A 19,869-nucleotide genomic window follows, 5' to 3' on the forward strand; every position below is an offset into this window, starting at 1 on the left:
GCGCTTTTGTGTCTTCAGTTGATTGGGGGGTGGGGGTGGGGTGTGTGTCCAATTTTTAAATCCTCTCTATAAACATCTCTATCAACATGGTTTCTTTGCATTTTAAAACCTTATATAGCATAGACATTTGCACTTGTGTGTCTGCTTACACATCCTTACAGAGTACATCTATAGTTTATATATACTATCTATTTTACATTTACATACAACACCTGTTTAGACTTAGCTATTAAATTTACACTTACACCTACTTAGGCTATTTACACTTACACAGCATATCTATTTACACATACCTGTTCAGACTTCCATATTAACACGTATATAAACCACCTATTTAGGCTAGCTATCTGCTTACTTACCCTTTGACACTTCAATCTTTTTCGACTTCTCTATTTAGACATCTACTTACAGTTATACCTAGGCTTATTTCACTCTATATAACCTCTATTTAGATTACACATCTGCTTAGACTATGTAACACACACTAAGCGTAGATGCTCGCTCTAGCCAGACTTTCTTCTGCTTTGAATTCCTTCATCTGTCCTTTTTCTTCATTTTAAACTCCTTTATTGTTTAATTTCTCGATGTAGAATTTTTGTATCCTGAAATACGTTATATAATATAGGAGAGAGAAGTTCTTATTTTATATATATTGACATGTAATATTAATTGATAGATGTATAAAGGGATTTTAAAATAAGAGGGTTTTGTAATAGCCCCCCTGAATTTTCAGGCATTTGGGGGCTGCAACCCCCCTTTTTGGGGGGGAACCCCTACATGACGCCCCCACTCACCTGTTCCTCTGACGCATTATCAGCTCCCCCAGTGACACCGGGGCGCCCCGCATGACATCATCACACCACCACCACCCCCCCCCCCCCAATTTTATTCACCCCCAAGAAGGGCACTAAACAAGGGAATCTACTCCAACCTGCAGCTCATTACTTTAATAGTGCCATTTACAAAGGTACACACACACACACCCCCACACCCCCCAGAAAAGGGGGAGCTCTGCTAAAATCTAAAAGGTGGGGCAGCCCCCCAAACAGCTGCAGCCCCCCCAGCCCCTGTCCACAGGCTAGCGGCCGCCCCACGGCGGAGCGGGAGCGTGCCAGAGGACAGTGTCACATCTCTCTCGGGCTCTGCTCGGCCACGCTCCCGCGCTGGGATGGGCTCCCCGGGGCGACAAACAGCCCCGGTCCCTGGGGGCCCCGACTCTCCCCACCAGGCAGCCCTCGTGGCCGCACCTGCGGGGCACCCGCTGGAGACAGAGCCGGGAGCCCCCAGGCAGAGGGATGGCCCCTTACCTTCACCACGCTTAACGACCGGCAGGCAAACCCGGGCCGGGGGGCATCTCTTGAGCATCACGAGACACTGAGAAGACATCTGAAAAACAGAAATCCCAAACTATATTTCAGCACGTGAATAAAATAGCACAGAAGAAAATGGAGGAACTCAGTCAGCACAAGGGATAGGAAGGAAATTGAGCCGCAGCAAGATTCTGGGCAAACGGGTCACGTCAAAACACAACACCTCCTTTAAAAGCTAGAGGGACTGGAACACTTGAAAACGGTATTAAGACTAACCGATACCATTTTGAACAGATTCTTCGCGTAACACTGAACGCTCTGGCTGGTGCTGGAAAACGTCTCATCCCTTCCTTACGGCACCGCTGCGGGGAGATAACCCCGTGAGGCTGCGGGGCAAAGTTGTACCGGAACCGGAACCTCCGCTTACAGATCCGCCGCAGCAGCTACAGCCCTCGCCCTGCCGCCGCACGTCTTGCTGCCTGGCTCCATGAAGCCTGAAGCGAAGCGTCAAACTTGAAAGAGTAACGTAAAAAATTAAGAATAAATCTCAGTAATGCACTTTGTGCTGAGAAGGCGGGCGCGTGTTTACGCACATCCAATATGAGCGTCTAGGCTCTGAAAGCTTTCCATTTTCCTTCTGCGTTCATTTAACTCGCACAGCCGTTCACACCCGCCATAAGATTATCTATCTCCAAAATACACAGCAGCAACGTGACTGGGGGGTTTTGGCGTGTTATGGAGTCGGGAGGGACGTCCGCCCAGCTGCCCCGCCCAAGAGATGCTGCTGAACTGCCAGGGAAACGCGCATCGAAAGCGAGACTGAAATAAAATACTTAAGAGCGCTCCCTCAAAATACTGGTGGGAAAAAACCGCCCCCACCCCAACATTCAGTCGCCCCTCGTTAAAGGGGAGAAATAAAACATAGCAGCAAGGAGCTGGACAGAGAGAGATGAGGACAAACAAACAGCACGGGTCTACGTGACAGAGAACGTGGAATTAGAACACAGAGAGGCGGAGCTGGACAGAGAGGGGCCGAGAGAAAATCTAGACGGGCTACGGCGGGCAGAGGCAGGAATTAAAACCTAGGGACAGGGAGCTGGACAGAGAGAGACGGAGATCACAGGGAACAGCGGCGGGTGCAGGAAGAACAGGAATTCATGAATAGGGAAAGGGAGCTGGACAGAGAAGAACTCAGAAAGGCAAGAACAGTAGCAGGGTACAGAGCAGAGCAGACGAACTAAAAAGCGCGGCGGGAGCGTTGAGGCAGACAGAGAGAGATTAAGAAAAAAGTCACGGGCTACGTGGCAAAGCAGGAGGAACTCAGAAACGGGGATGGCAACCAAGGGAGAGTGAGCTGGTGAAGGATAACGGGTATTCAAAGTGAGGGACGGGGAGCTGGGAAAAGCGAGGCAGAGAAAAACAGAATCACAGAGAGAATCACACAAAGCCAAAAAAGAAGAAACTGAACAACAGGAACAGGTGTAACCAAAGCGATGAAATCAACCAACCAGAGACGGTGTTCCATTACGGGAACACGGAGCGTACGAATCAGCGCATCTGTCGATCTGCATTTTAGTCCCTAGGCGATCGTTAATGTCAGCAGAACAACAGACAACGTGCTTCTGTCAGAAAAGGATGACAAAACGCGGTTTCGTGTAGCGCACTGAGAAAACTAGCCAAGACTGCCAAGATTAAGAGCCAAGAAGGTAAAAGGCAATTCTGGCAGGGGGAGATCGCGACCACCGACTCACGGACCACCACCGAGCCTGCGCAGTGATTTACATACGGAACGAGCAAGTTTGTACCGATCAGTAGACAGGACGATAATGAATATGTATGAATACGTAAAATTTTGATCTACAAATTCTACGGGAAAGGTGTGTGAGGTACGCACGCCAGGAGGAGCGATCCCCCGTGCATCTGGCGCCGTGAATAAAGAACGCCTGCTCTTTAATACTAGATTGGTGTTGAATAGATATTTCCGATTTTACCGTGTTTTTTGGTAACAGTTTTGGCACCCCAGATGGGAACCTGCTTTTGAATCTCGACGGATCCGCAGGACCGTGGGACCTGCAGTCAGCCCCAAGGAATTCTTGGGGAGAGCTTCCGATCCCCAGGCCAGAGAATTCTGAGAAAGATCCCCTGGACTGAAGTAAACAAGGCATTCGTTTAAGAAACTTAGGTAGAATAATATGTGGCGTTAGCTTCCCACATAGGACAGGATAGTGGGTTTGAGTCCCACAGGCCTGCCCGTAAGGCGCGGCGAAAGCCACGCAGGGTTGGGGCCAAGAGGTACCTCGGTTGGTAAGTCTCTGCTAGGCGAAAGCCTGTGGAGCGGGACCCGAGGGTAGGGGGGTCTTCAACAGGGGGTTGAAGTCTCCAGGGATATCTAGCAGGGGGCTACAGATCCCAGTGGCGGATTCCCAGTGAGACCTCTAACGGGGGTTGGAGTCCCTCTGACTACTATTTGTGATAGTGCACTATCACAGCTGCTAGTCGACTGGGAGATGGGAGCATTTCTGAGTAAGAAACCTATCCCACAGAGAACACCTTTGGGATGTACTTTGAAGCACTGGAAAGACATCGGGGGTGATGACCCACTAACTCGGAAACCATTAATTGAATATTGCAATCATTGGTGCCCAACGTATCAATTGGAAGGTGGGCACGAATGGCCAGAACAGGAGACATTGCAATATCATACCATCTTGCAATTAATGTTGTTTTGTAAAAAGGGAAGGCAAATGGGAAGAAGTGGCATATGTTGATTTGTTCTTTACACTGTGGAATCATCCAGCGTGGCAGAAACAGCGTGAGATATGTCCACAGGATTCTACGGCAATGTTTCTGAAAAGAGGAAAATGTGGTGAGAACTTGAAGTGTTGCTCTACTTGTGATACTGGATACTTCACTTGATGGAACTGACAAGAAAATAGTATTGAATACAGCCAGAAGGCAGGTGCAGGGAGCACATGCTAACAGGAATTTACAGAGAACAACGAATAAGAATTTTCCATCTACAAATCCCGAGTGGGACCCTAATCAGCCAGGACCCAGGGGAATGTTGACTAGATGTCAGAGACAGATTTTATTTGGAGTAAGACATGCAATGCCAAAAGCCATAAATTCTGACCCATTTATTAAGTGAGACAAGAATTAAAGGAGTCCCCTTCAGCCTTTATGGAAAGACTGAAGGTGACCACCAGAAAATATACTCATTTGAACCCAGAAAAAAACAGAAAAAGCAATTCAGTTGGTCTCTATATTCATAAGACAATCAGCCCCAGATTGGGGGGGGCGGGGGGGGGGGGAGTAAAAAAACCTTCAGAAACTAGAAGAACCTGAATCCAGAGATCTGGGTAAAATGCTTGAAGTAGCTTGGCATGAAGGAGACCAGAGGAATCAACCCTAGCTGAACACCTGGTTACACTGAAGCTAGGGAATGAAGAAATAGAATTTTTGGTAGATACGGGAGCCACTTCTTTGGTATTGAATACACGTAAAGAGAAAGTTGATCATAAACCAGTAGGTGTTGTTAGTGCGACAGGGCAAAGAAAAATTAGCCTTTCTTAGAGCCATTAAAGTTTAAATTGGAGAAGCAATGGGCAACTCACCAGTTTCTGTATATGCCTGAATGTCCACTGCCTCTGTTATGATGAGATCTATTAAGTAAATTAGATGCTCAAGTAACTTTTAAAGATGGAGAGATTAAATTACTAATACCAGAACAGAATCAAAAGCCACAGAGGCGAGAGCGTTTATGTTACAGGATTCCTCCAGGGAGGAACAGGTTCCCGAAGAAGTGGAAAACGTAGTAATTCCTTTGGTTTGAGCGAGCGGAGCTCCGGAGCGACCTAAGCGGGCAGAGCCGGTAAAAGTAACCTTAAAGCCTGGAGCCAAGCCGGTAAGACAAAAACAATACCGTATTAAGCGAGAGGCTCGAAAAGGATTAGAGAAGTTAATTATAAATTTTTTTCAGAATATGAGCTCTTAGTAGAATGTGAATCAGAATATAGTACTCCTGTGCCGCCAGTAAAGAAATCTAGAGGCAAAGAGTATTAGCTGGTTCACGATTTAAGGGCTATATCTCAGGTGGTCCAAGATCTACATCCGGTAGTAGCTAATCCATACACTTTACTGACCTCTTTTAAAGGAGGAGCATAAATGGTTTACTGTACTAGATTTGAAGGATGCCTTCTTTTGCATACCTCCAGGCATAAAAAGTCAAAGCCTATTTGCTTTGGAATGGGAAAGCCCCACCACAGAATGAAAGACACAGCTAACATGGACCGTACTTCCACAAGGATTTAAAATTAGTCCTACGATATTTGGGACTCAGCTGGCAAGAAAAAAAATTAGAAATATAGAAATGTATAGAAAAAACAGAACCCAGGGAGAGGCATACTGTTACAGAATGCAGACGACATTCTGATAGTGGCAGAAAGTAAAGAATAATGTTTTGAAATTTTTAAATTTTCTGGGCCAAGGAAGATGCGGAGTTTCCAGAAACAAAACCCAAATAGGAGAAGCAACAGCCATTTATTTAGGATTCGAAATATCTCAAAGACAAAGACAATTAGAAAGTGAAAAGAAAGAAACTATTTGTCAAATTCCCGAACCTTGCGGCCCGAAGGAACTGAGAGCTTTTCTGAAAATAGTGAAATAGCGTCAGCTCTGGATTCTGAACTACAGACTGTATGTAAAACCATTATACGAGGCACTGAAAGAATCAAAGGATAAATATTTAACCTGGACGCCCGGATGCCAAACGGCATTCAAAGAACTGAAAAGAGCCTCAGTGATGGCCCCTGCATTAGGCCTACCCGATTTCGCTAAACCTTTTGAGCTGTTTGTCCACGAAAGACAACATTTAGCCCTTGGAGTGCTGACACAGCGACTGGGAACCTGGAAGAGACCCGTGGGCTACTTCTCCAAACAACTCGACCACGTGAGTAAAAGATGGCCTGGATGTTTACGGGCAGTGGCAACAGCAGCGCTGCCGATCCAGGAAGCCCCAAAGTTAACAATGGGACAAAAGATGACAGTATGTGTCCCGCACATAGCGGTGACTGTTTTAGAACAAAAGGGGGGTCGTTGGCTATCCCTTAGCAGAATGTTGAAATATCAAGTTGTTCTGTTAGAACAAGACCATGTGGAATCGAAGACTACTGCTATACTGAATCCTGCTATGTTTTTAACAACAGAAAACCTTACGGACAATTTCGAACACGATCGCTTGCTAACTATTGAACAAGTCTATTCCAGCAGACCAGGCCTGAGACACAAACCTCTGGGAAAATCCTGATCTGGAGTTGTTTACAGATGGAAGCAGCTCTGGGCGAGAAGAGAATGGCCGGATATGCTGTCGTTATCACCGCCGAGGGAATGGAGTCAGGGGCGCTGCCTGCGAACACCTCAGCACAGAAAGCAGTATTGGTAGCGTTGAAGCGAGCTCTGCGAATGGCAGAAGGACGAAGGATAAATATCTAGACTGATTCCAAACATGCATTTGGTGTGATCCACGATCATGGAGCTACTGGGAAGGAAAAAGGACTGCCATCAGCCCAAGAATCATTGATACAGCATAAAGAAGACATTCTCCAACTTCCGGAAGACGTGCAGAAACCAAAAGAAGTGGCGGTAAAGCGTTGCAAAGCTCATCGATTCGGCCAGACGGCTGTAAACATAAGCAAACGATTGACAGATAAAGCTGCAAAGAGGACTGCAGAGCAAGGTATCCTTGCACTAGTACCAGTAAAACAGATCGGAATTCCAAAGTTGAAACCGAGATTATTATAATAAATTGGATGAGCAATTAGCAGAACAATTGGAAGCATCACAAAACACAGAGAGATGGTAGGTAACACCAGAAAAACAAGTAATAATAATAACAACCCCACAAGTTATGACAGAACTTGCAAAAGAAAAGCATGAGCAAACACATTAGGGTGTAGATGCTACGGTTTTGAGTTTAAAAGCATCTGTAGCGTGTGTAGGCATGACAAGAACAATTAAACCCATGGTAGCTAAGTGTCCAATCTGTCCTAGAAATAATCCCCTGAACCAAAGGAAACCACCTTTAGGAGTAACAAAACAAAAAATTCTCCCGGAAATTATTAGCAAATTAAGTTCTCTGAGTTACCCAGACAAAATAGATATAGCAGTATTTGTTAGTGCTGATGGACAAGTTTTCTAGTTGGCCAGAAGCTTTCTCGTGCTGCACCAACAAAGCTAGAGTAGTAGTTAAGATGTTGCTGAAAGAAATAATACCAAGATTTAGAGTGCCAACAGGAATGTCCTCTGAGAGAGGACCACATTTTTTTGCAGAGGTAGTTCAACAAATTAATAAAATTTTGGGTATAAAATGGAACCTGCATATGCCCTAGAGACCACAATCAAGTGAAAATTTTGAGAAGATGAACCAAACACTGAACTGACATAGTGGAATATTATTGATCTAGGATGGAAGTATTGAGAAAATGATTATTTCAAAACTTCCAAAGGGGGGAAATGTAACCAAAGCGATGAAATCAACCAACCAGAGACGGTGTTCCATTACGGGAACACGGAGCGTACGAATCAGCGCATCTGTCGATCTGCATTTTAGTCCCTAGGCGATCGTTAATGTCAGCAGAACAACAGACAACGTGCTTCTGTCAGAAACGGATGACAAAACGCGGTTTCGTGTAGCGGACTGAGAAAACTAGCCAAGACTGCCAAGATTAAGAGCCAAGAAGGTAAAAGGCAATTCTGGCAGGGGGAGATCGCGACCACCGACTCACGGACCACCACCGAGCCTGCGCAGCGATTTACATACGGAACAAGCAAGTTTGTACCAATCAGTAGACAGGACGATAATGAATATGTATGAATACGTAAAATTTTGATCTACAAATTCTACGGGAAAGGTGTGTGAGGTACGCACGCCAGGAGGAGCGATCCCCCGTGCATCTGGCGCCGTGAATAAAGAACGCCTGCTCTTTAATACTAGATTGGTGTTGAATAGATATTTCCGATTTTACCGCGTTTTTCGGTAACAGTTTTGGCACCCCAGATGGGAACCTGCTTTTGAATCTCGACGGATCCGCAGGACCGTGGGACCTGCAGCCAGCCCCAAGGAATTCTTGGGGAGAGCTTCCGATCCCCAGGCCAGAGAATTCTGAGAAAGATCCCCTGGACTGAAGTAAACAAGGCATTCGTTTACGAAGAAACTTAGGTAGAATAATATGTGGCGTTAGCTTCCCACATAGGATAGGATAGTGGGTTTGAGTCCCACAGGCCTGCCCGTAAGGCGCGGCGAAAGCCACGCAGGGTTGGGGCCAAGAGGTACCTCGGTTGGTAAGTCTCTGCTAGGCGAAAGCCTGTGGAGCGGGACCCGAGGGTAGGGGGGTCTTCAACAGGGGGTTGAAGTCTCCAGGGATATCTAGCAGGGGGCTACAGATCCCAGTGAGACCTCTAACGGGGGTTGGAGTCCCTCTGACTACTATTTGTGATAGTGCACTATCACAACTGCTAGTCGACTGGGAGATGGGAGCATTTCTGAGTAAGAAACCTATCCCACAGAGAACACCTTTGGGATGTACTTTGAAGCACTGGGAAGACATCGGGGGTGATGACCCACTAACTCGGAAACCATTAATTGAATATTGCAATCATTGGTGCCCAACGTATCAATTGGAAGGTGGGCACGAATGGCCAGAACAGGAGACATTGCAATATCATACCATCTTGCAATTAATGTTGTTTTGTAAAAAGGGAAGGCAAATGGGAAGAAGTGGCATATGTTGATTTGTTCTTTACACTGTGGAATCATCCAGCGTGGCAGAAACAGCGTGAGATATGTCCACAGGATTCTACGGCAATGTTTCTGAAAAGAGGAAAATGTGGTGAGAACTTGAAGTGTTGCTCTACTTGTGATACTGGATACTTCACTTGATGGAACTGACAAGAAAATAGTATTGAATACAGCCAGAAGGCAGGTGCAGGGAGCACATGCTAACAGGAATTTACAGAGAACAACGAATAAGAATTTTCCATCTACAAATCCCGAGTGGGACCCTAATCAGCCAGGACCCAGGGGAATGTTGACTAGATGTCAGAGACAGATGTTATTTGGAGTAAGACATGCAATGCCAAAAGCCATAAATTCTGACCCATTTATTAAGTGAGACAAGAATTAAAGGAGTCCCCTTCAGCCTTTATGGAAAGACTGAAGGTGACCACCAGAAAATATACTCATTTGAACCCAGAAAAAAACAGAAAAAGCAATTCAGTTGGTCTCTATATTCATAAGACAATCAGCCCCAGATTGGGGGGGGCGGGGGGGGGGGAGTAAAAAAACCTTCAGAAACTAGAAGAACCTGAATCCAGAGATCTGGGTAAAATGCTTGAAGTAGCTTGGCATGAAGGAGACCAGAGGAATCAACCCTAGCTGAACACCTGGTTACACTGAAGCTAGGGAATGAAGAAATAGAATTTTTGGTAGATACGGGAGCCACTTCTTTGGTATTGAATACACGTAAAGAGAAAGTTGATCATAAACCAGTAGGTGTTGTTAGTGCGACAGGGCAAAGAAAAATTAGCCTTTCTTAGAGCCATTAAAGTTTAAATTGGAGAAGCAATGGGCAACTCACCAGTTTCTGTATATGCCTGAATGTCCACTGCCTCTGTTATGATGAGATCTATTAAGTAAATTAGATGCTCAAGTAACTTTTAAAGATGGAGAGATTAAATTACTAATACCAGAACAGAATCAAAAGCCACAGAGGCGAGAGCGTTTATGTTACAGGATTCCTCCAGGGAGGAACAGGTTCCCGAAGAAGTGGAAAACGTAGTAATTCCTTTGGTTTGAGCGAGCGGAGCTCCGGAGCGACCTAAGCGGGCAGAGCCGGTAAAAGTAACCTTAAAGCCTGGAGCCAAGCCGGTAAGACAAAAACAATACCGTATTAAGCGAGAGGCTCGAAAAGGATTAGAGAAGTTAATTATAAATTTTTTTCAGAATATGAGCTCTTAATAGAATGTGAATCAGAATATAGTACTCCTGTGCCGCCAGTAAAGAAATCTAGAGGCAAAGAGTATTAGCTGGTTCACGATTTAAGGGCTATATCTCAGGTGGTCCAAGATCTACATCCGGTAGTAGCTAATCCATACACTTTACTGACCTCTTTTAAAGGAGGAGCATAAATGGTTTACTGTACTAGATTTGAAGGATGCCTTCTTTTGCATACCTCCAGGCATAAAAAGTCAAAGCCTATTTGCTTTGGAATGGGAAAGCCCCACCACAGAATGAAAGACACAGCTAACATGGACCGTACTTCCACAAGGATTTAAAATTAGTCCTACGATATTTGGGACTCAGCTGGCAAGAAAAAAAATTAGAAATATAGAAATGTCTAGAAAAAACAGAACCCAGGGAGAGGCATATTGTTACAGAATGCAGACGACATTCTGATAGTGGCAGAAAGTAAAGAATAATGTTTTGAAATTTTTAAATTTTCTGGGCCAAGGAAGATGCGGAGTTTCCAGAAACAAAACCCAAATAGGAGAAGCAACAGCCATTTATTTAGGATTCGAAATATCTCAAAGACAAAGACAATTAGAAAGTGAAAAGAAAGAAACTATTTGTCAAATTCCCGAACCTTGCGGCCCGAAGGAACTGAGAGCTTTTCTGAAAATAGTGAAATAGCGTCAGCTCTGGATTCTGAACTACAGACTGTATGTAAAACCATTATACGAGGCACTGAAAGAATCAAAGGATAAATATTTAACCTGGACGCCCGGATGCCAAACGGCATTCAAAGAACTGAAAAGAGCCTCAGTGATGGCCCCTGCATTAGGCCTACCCGATTTCGCTAAACCTTTTGAGTTGTTTGTCCACGAAAGACAACATTTAGCCCTTGGAGTGCTGACACAGCGACTGGGAACCTGGAAGAGACCCGTGGGCTACTTCTCCAAACAACTCGACCACGTGAGTAAAAGATGGCCTGGATGTTTACGGGCAGTGGCAACAGCAGCGCTGCCGATCCAGGAAGCCCCAAAGTTAACAATGGGACAAAAGATGACAGTATGTGTCCCGCACATAGCGGTGACTGTTTTAGAACAAAAGGGGGGTCGTTGGCTACCCCTTAGCAGAATGTTGAAATATCAAGTTGTTCTGTTAGAACAAGACCATGTGGAATCGAAGACTACTGCTATACTGAATCCTGTATGTTTTTAACAACAGAAAACCTTACGGACAATTTCGAACACGATCGCTTGCTAACTATTGAACAAGTCTATTCCAGCAGACCAGGCCTGAGACACAAACCTCTGGGAAAATCCTGATCTGGAGTTGTTTACAGATGGAAGCAGCTCTGGGCGAGAAGAGAATGGCCGGATATGCTGTCGTTATCACCGCCGAGGGAATGGAGTCAGGGGCGCTGCCTGCGAACACCTCAGCACAGAAAGCAGTATTGGTAGCGTTGAAGCGAGCTCTGCGAATGGCAGAAGGACGAAGGATAAATATCTAGACTGATTCCAAACATGCATTTGGTGTGATCCACGATCATGGAGCTACTGGGAAGGAAAAAGGACTGCCATCAGCCCAAGAATCATTGATACAGCATAAAGAAGACATTCTCCAACTTCCGGAAGACGTGCAGAAACCAAAAGAAGTGGCGGTAAAGCGTTGCAAAGCTCATCGATTCGGCCAGACGGCTGTAAACATAAGCAAACGATTGACAGATAAAGCTGCAAAGAGGACTGCAGAGCAAGGTATCCTTGCACTAGTACCAGTAAAACAGATCGGAATTCCAAAGTTGAAACCGAGATTATTATAATAAATTGGATGAGCAATTAGCAGAACAATTGGAAGCATCACAAAACACAGAGATGGTAGGTAACACCAGAAAAACAAGTAATAATAATAACAACCCCACAAGTTATGACAGAACTTGCAAAAGAAAAGCATGAGCAAACACATTAGGGTGTAGATGCTACGGTTTTGAGTTTAAAAGCATCTGTAGCGTGTGTAGGCATGACAAGAACAGTTAAACCCATGGTAGCTAAGTGTCCAATCTGTCCTAGAAATAATCCCCTGAACCAAAGGAAACCACCTTTAGGAGTAACAAAACAAAAATTCTCCCGGAAATTATTAGCAAATTAAGTTTTCTGAGTTACCCAGACAAAATAGATATAGCAGTATTTGTTAGTGATGATGGACAAGTTTTCTAGTTGGCCAGAAGCTTTCTCGTGCTGCACCAACAAAGCTAGAGTAGTAGTTAAGATGTTGCTGAAAGAAATAATACCAAGATTTAGAGTGCCAACAGGAATGTCCTCTGAGAGAGGACCACATTTTTTTGCAGAGGTAGTTCAACAAATTAATAAAATTTTGGGTATAAAATGGAACCTGCATATGCCCTAGAGACCACAATCAAGTGAAAATTTTGAGAAGATGAACCAAACACTGAACTGACATAGTGGAATATTATTGATCTAAGATGGAAGTATTGAGAAAATGATTATTTCAAAACTTCCAAAGGGGGGAAATGTAACCAAAGCGATGAAATCAACCAACCAGAGACGGTGTTCCATTACGGGAACACGGAGCGTACGAATCAGCACATCTGTCGATCTGCATTTTAGTCCCTAGGCGATCGTTAATGTCAGCAGAACAACAGACAACGTGCTTCTGTCAGAAACGGATGACAAAACGCGGTTTCGTGTAGCGGACTGAGAAAACTAGCCAAGACTGCCAAGATTAAGAGCCAAGAAGGTAAAAGGCAATTCTGGCAGGGGGAGATCGCGACCACCGACTCACGGACCACCACCGAGCCTGCGCAGCGATTTACATACGGAACAAGCAAGTTTGTACCAATCAGTAGACAGGACGATAATGAATATGTATGAATACGTAAAATTTTGATCTACAAATTCTACGGGAAAGGTGTGTGAGGTACGCACGCCAGGAGGAGCGATCCCCCGTGCATCTGGCGCCGTGAATAAAGAACGCCTGCTCTTTAATACTAGATTGGTGTTGAATAGATATTTCCGATTTTACCGCGTTTTTCGGTAACAGTTTTGGCACCCCAGATGGGAACCTGCTTTTGAATCTCGACGGATCCGCAGGACCGTGGGACCTGCAGCCAGCCCCAAGGAATTCTTGGGGAGAGCTTCCGATCCCCAGGCCAGAGAATTCTGAGAAAGATCCCCTGGACTGAAGTAAACAAGGCATTCGTTTACGAAGAAACTTAGGTAGAATAATATGTGGCGTTAGCTTCCCACATAGGATAGGATAGTGGGTTTGAGTCCCACAGGCCTGCCCGTAAGGCGCGGCGAAAGCCACGCAGGGTTGGGGCCAAGAGGTACCTCGGTTGGTAAGTCTCTGCTAGGCGAAAGCCTGTGGAGCGGGACCCGAGGGTAGGGGGGTCTTCAACAGGGGGTTGAAGTCTCCAGGGATATCTAGCAGGGGGCTACAGATCCCAGTGAGACCTCTAACGGGGGTTGGAGTCCCTCTGACTACTATTTGTGATAGTGCACTATCACAACTGCTAGTCGACTGGGAGATGGGAGCATTTCTGAGTAAGAAACCTATCCCACAGAGAACACCTTTGGGATGTACTTTGAAGCACTGGAAAGACATCGGGGGTGATGACCCACTAACTCGGAAACCATTAATTGAATATTGCAATCATTGGTGCCCAACGTATCAATTGGAAGGTGGGCACGAATGGCCAGAACAGGAGACATTGCAATATCATACCATCTTGCAATTAATGTTGTTTTGTAAAAAGGGAAGGCAAATGGGAAGAAGTGGCATATGTTGATTTGTTCTTTACACTGTGGAATCATCCAGCGTGGCAGAAACAGCGTGAGATATGTCCACAGGATTCTACAGCAATGTTTCTGAAAAGAGGAAAATGTGGTGAGAACTTGAAGTGTTGCTCTACTTGTGATACTGGATACTTCACTTGATGGAACTGACAAGAAAATAGTATTGAATACAGCCAGAAGGCAGGTGCAGGGAGCACATGCTAACAGGAATTTACAGAGAACAACGAATAAGAATTTTCCATCTACAAATCCCGAGTGGGACCCTAATCAGCCAGGACCCAGGGGAATGTTGACTAGATGTCAGAGACAGATTTTATTTGGAGTAAGACATGCAATGCCAAAAGCCATAAATTTTGACCCATTTATTAAGTGAGACAAGAATTAAAGGAGTCCCCTTCAGCCTTTATGGAAAGACTGAAGGTGACCACCAGAAAATATACTCATTTGAACCCAGAAAAAAACACAGAAAAAGCAATTCAGTTGGTCTCTATATTCATAAGACAATCAGCCCCAGATTGGGGGGGGTGGGGGGGGGGAGTAAAAAAACCTTCAGAAACTAGAAGAACCTGAATCCAGAGATCTGGGTAAAATGCTTGAAGTAGCTTGGCATGAAGGAGACCAGAGGAATCAACCCTAGCTGAACACCTGGTTACACTGAAGCTAGGGAATGAAGAAATAGAATTTTTGGTAGATACGGGAGCCACTTCTTTGGTATTGAATACACGTAAAGAGAAAGTTGATCATAAACCAGTAGGTGTTGTTAGTGCGACAGGGCAAAGAAAAATTAGCCTTTCTTAGAGCCATTAAAGTTTAAATTGGAGAAGCAATGGGCAACTCACCAGTTTCTGTATATGCCTGAATGTCCACTGCCTCTGTTATGATGAGATCTATTAAGTAAATTAGATGCTCAAGTAACTTTTAAAGATGGAGAGATTAAATTACTAATACCAGAACAGAATCAAAAGCCACAGAGGCGAGAGCGTTTATGTTACAGGATTCCTCCAGGGAGGAACAGGTTCCCGAAGAAGTGGAAAACGTAGTAATTCCTTTGGTTTGAGCGAGCGGAGCTCCGGAGCGACCTAAGCGGGCAGAGCCGGTAAAAGTAACCTTAAAGCCTGGAGCCAAGCCGGTAAGGCAAAAACAATACCGTATTAAGCGAGAGGCTCGAAAAGGATTAGAGAAGTTAATTATAAATTTTTTTCAGAATATGAGCTCTTAGTAGAATGTGAATCAGAATATAGTACTCCTGTGCCGCCAGTAAAGAAATCTAGAGGCAAAGAGTATTAGCTGGTTCACGATTTAAGGGCTATATCTCAGGTGGTCCAAGATCTACATCCGGTAGTAGCTAATCCATACACTTTACTGACCTCTTTTAAAGGAGGAGCATAAATGGTTTACTGTACTAGATTTGAAGGATGCCTTCTTTTGCATACCTCCAGGCATAAAAAGTCAAAGCCTATTTGCTTTGGAATGGGAAAGCCCCACCACAGAATGAAAGACACAGCTAACATGGACCGTACTTCCACAAGGATTTAAAATTAGTCCTACGATATTTGGGACTCAGCTGGCAAGAAAAAAAATTAGAAATATAGAAATGTATAGAAAAAACAGAACCCAGGGAGAGGCATACTGTTACAGAATGCAGACGACATTCTGATAGTGGCAGAAAGTAAAGAATAATGTTTTGAAATTTTTAAATTTTCTGGGCCAAGGAAGATGCGGAGTTTCCAGAAACAAAACCCAAATAGGAGAAGCAACAGCCATTTATTTAGGATTCGAAATATCTCAAAGACAAAGACAATTAGAAAGTGAAAAGAAAGAAACTATTTGTCAAATTCCCGAACCTTGCGGCCCGAAGGAACTGAGAGCTTTTCTGAAAATAGTGAAATAGCGTCAGCTCTGGATTCTGAACTACAGACTGTATGTAAAACCATTATACGAGGCACTGAAAGAATCAAAGGATAAATATTTAACCTGGACGCCCGGATGCCAAACGGCATTCAAAGAACTGAAAAGAGCCTCAGTGATGGCCCCTGCATTAGGCCTACCCGATTTCGCTAAACCTTTTGAGCTGTTTGTCCACGAAAGACAACATTTAGCCCTTGGAGTGCTGACACAGCGACTGGGAACCTGGAAGAGACCCGTGGGCTACTTCTCCAAACAACTCGACCACGTGAGTAAAAGATGGCCTGGATGTTTACGGGCAGTGGCAACAGCAGCGCTGCCGATCCAGGAAGCCCCAAAGTTAACAATGGGACAAAAGATGACAGTATGTGTCCCGCACATAGCGGTGACTGTTTTAGAACAAAAGGGGGGTCGTTGGCTATCCCTTAGCAGAATGTTGAAATATCAAGTTGTTCTGTTAGAACAAGACCATGTGGAATCGAAGACTACTGCTATACTGAATCCTGCTATGTTTTTAACAACAGAAAACCTTACGGACAATTTCGAACACGATCGCTTGCTAACTATTGAACAAGTCTATTCCAGCAGACCAGGCCTGAGACACAAACCTCTGGGAAAATCCTGATCTGGAGTTGTTTACAGATGGAAGCAGCTCTGGGCGAGAAGAGAATGGCCGGATATGCTGTCGTTATCACCGCCGAGGGAATGGAGTCAGGGGCGCTGCCTGCGAACACCTCAGCACAGAAAGCAGTATTGGTAGCGTTGAAGCGAGCTCTGCGAATGGCAGAAGGACGAAGGATAAATATCTAGACTGATTCCAAACATGCATTTGGTGTGATCCACGATCATGGAGCTACTGGGAAGGAAAAAGGACTGCCATCAGCCCAAGAATCATTGATACAGCATAAAGAAGACATTCTCCAACTTCCGGAAGACGTGCAGAAACCAAAAGAAGTGGCGGTAAAGCGTTGCAAAGCTCATCGATTCGGCCAGACGGCTGTAAACATAAGCAAACGATTGACAGATAAAGCTGCAAAGAGGACTGCAGAGCAAGGTATCCTTGCACTAGTACCAGTAAAACAGATCGGAATTCCAAAGTTGAAACCGAGATTATTATAATAAATTGGATGAGCAATTAGCAGAACAATTGGAAGCATCACAAAACACAGAGATGGTAGGTAACACCAGAAAAACAAGTAATAATAATAACAACCCCACAAGTTATGACAGAACTTGCAAAAGAAAAGCATGAGCAAACACATTAGGGTGTAGATGCTACGGTTTTGAGTTTAAAAGCATCTGTAGCGTGTGTAGGCATGACAACAATAATTAAACCCATAGTAGCTAAGTGTCCAATCTGTCCTAGAAATAATCCCCTGAACCAAAGGAAACCACCTTTAGGAGTAACAAAACAAAAAATTCTCCCGGAAATTATTAGCAAATTAAGTTCTCTGAGTTACCCAGACAAAATAGATATAGCAGTATTTGTTAGTGATGATGGACAAGTTTTCTAGTTGGCCAGAAGCTTTCTCGTGCTGCACCAACAAAGCTAGAGTAGTAGTTAAAATGTTGCTGAAAGAAATAATACCAAGATTTAGAGTGCCAACAGGAATGTCCTCTGGGAGAGGACCACATTTTTTTGCAGAGGTAGTTCAACAAATTAATAAAATTTTGGGTATAAGATGGAACCTGCATATGCCCTAGAGACCACAATCAAGTGAAAATTTTGAGAAGATGAACCAAACACTGAACTGACATAGTGGAATATTATTGATCTAGGATGGAAGTATTGAGAAAATGATTATTTCAAAACTTCCAAAGGGGGGAAATGTAACCAAAGCGATGAAATCAACCAACCAGAGACGGTGTTCCATTACGGGAACACGGAGCGTACGAATCAGCGCATCTGTCGATCTGCATTTTAGTCCCTAGGCGATCGTTAATGTCAGCAGAACAACAGACAACGTGCTTCTGTCAGAAAAGGATGACAAAACGCGGTTTCATGTAGCGGACTGAGAAAACTAGCCAAGACTGCCAAGATTAAGAGCCAAGAAGGTAAAAGGCAATTCTGGCAGGGGGAGATCGCGACCACCGACTCACGGACCACCACCGAGCCTGCGCAGTGATTTACATACGGAACGAGCCAGTTTGTACCAATCAGTAGACAGGACGATAATGAATATGTATGAATACGTAAAATTTTGATCTACAAATTCTACGGGAAAGGTGTGTGAGGTACGCACGCCAGGAGGAGCGATCCCTCGTGCATCCGGCGCCGTGAATAAAGAACGCCTGCTCTTTAATACTCGATTGGTGTTGAAGAGATATTTCCGATTTTACCGCGTTTTTCGGTAACACAGGGAGTCAGACCAAGAGAGCCAGAGAAAGACACAATACCGACAGGCTACAGGACAGAGCAGGAGGAATGAAAGAACACTGAGCCAGAGCCAGGCAGAGAGAGGCGGAGAAAGAACAAGTAGCCACAGGCTACAGGACAGAGAGAGGGAGGACTGAAAAGACGGGGAGGCAGGGAGCCACTCAGAGCGAGATGGAGAAAGAGGGGGGGGGGTGCAAAAAAAAAAACTAAAAAAAATTTTGCAGCAGGTAAGGAAAGAGAGGGGGCCAGGGGAGAGACAGGGAGGGCCCAGGATGCACAAGAGAGGCAACGGGGCCCCAGTGGCCCAGGACTCACCGCGACTCTCGCTCTCAGCGCTGCTGGCACAATTTAGCCGTTCAGATGCTTCTTTCCCCTCCTCTCCGCCCTGCCTCTTCTGCAGCTCCAGACTCTAGGCCGTCCTCCACCTGAAGAGAATACAAGGGTGTCTCACAGCTCTTACGAGATGAGGCTTCCTAGGCACGTAGCGTAGCCTAGCTCGCTCGTGCCGGAGCTGGGGGCAGGAGCACGGGGCAAGGGGGGCCAGGGGAGGCTGAGGGGGAGCTCTGGTGAGCTGGGGAGTCGGCTATCTTCTGCACCCTGGGCAGGGGGAAAAGGTCATCCTCCTCCTCCTCCTCCTTTCCCTCTTCCCTTCTATCAGCTCCCGGGTAACTCCTGGGGCTGCCCTCACCCGCTCGCCTTTAGCATACCAGAAGCCTGCCTCGGCAGGTCGTTTGAAGCTTCCCATCCCACCAGCCCCAGTAGTGCAGGCACACAAGGAGACACCCCTGCACCCACCAAAGGGGCTCGCTCACCTCGCCGGCAGCCCTAGGCCTCACCCGACACAGGGAATCGTGTCCGACACACCACCACGCTGCAGCAGGAGCGGAGGAGGCCTTTCCTTACCAGGAAGCAGCAACGAGCACGGCGGCATCACCTCGCAGGCACCGCAGCATCGCAGGGCTGTCACCTGCGGAGAGAGCAATGGGGATCACAGGGACGCCACCGCGCGTGCGCGGCTCCCGGGCTCAGTACCCAACTCTGGTCGCTGGGCAGCAGCATTATCTGAATTACTCTTCTCGATTAATACCATCCAGAAACCGTAACTTGGCTGCATCCACAGAGCTTCTATTCCTCTGCACCTTTCCCCCTCGCAGCCCCAGCAGCACCGTTCATTGCCTCTGCACCAAACAGCAAAGCGTCTCGAGCATTTCAGTCCTTTCCTCTCGACTGCTTAAAAAAATCTGGTGCTTGCTACTGTCCATGCCACTGCCCGCCCCCCCCCCATGCCCGAGGGAGGAGAAGCAGCACAGCAAACCTGGGGAACAAGGTTGGGTCCCCCACCCCCGCAGAATAAGCCCCAGGAACTGCTTGTAGGCATGTGGCATCAGGGTTGTGATAGGGTTTTGTTTTGGTTTTCTTTTTTTTCCCCTGCCTTCTTTACATAATGTAATAATTGGGGTTGCTTTT

General features: G+C 45.6%; 1 long non-coding RNA gene across 1 annotated transcript in view; it reads right to left on the reverse strand.

Moving 5' to 3' along the window:
- The window catches only part of LOC135311007 (uncharacterized), a 36,795-nt gene extending 17,419 nt beyond the window's left edge, over positions 1 to 19,376 (reverse strand). The window contains exons 1-2 of the long non-coding RNA XR_010370910.1: positions 19,215 to 19,376; positions 18,718 to 18,827 (exon numbers count right to left, since the gene is read on the reverse strand). This is a non-coding gene — a long non-coding RNA (uncharacterized LOC135311007). The remainder of the gene's footprint in view (positions 1 to 18,717; positions 18,828 to 19,214) is intronic.
- Between the last annotated feature and the right edge of the window lie 493 nt (positions 19,377 to 19,869).

The sequence above is a fragment of the Phalacrocorax carbo genome, unplaced genomic scaffold, assembly GCF_963921805.1.
Source record: "Phalacrocorax carbo unplaced genomic scaffold, bPhaCar2.1 SCAFFOLD_60, whole genome shotgun sequence".
Lineage (NCBI taxonomy): Eukaryota > Metazoa > Chordata > Aves > Suliformes > Phalacrocoracidae > Phalacrocorax > Phalacrocorax carbo.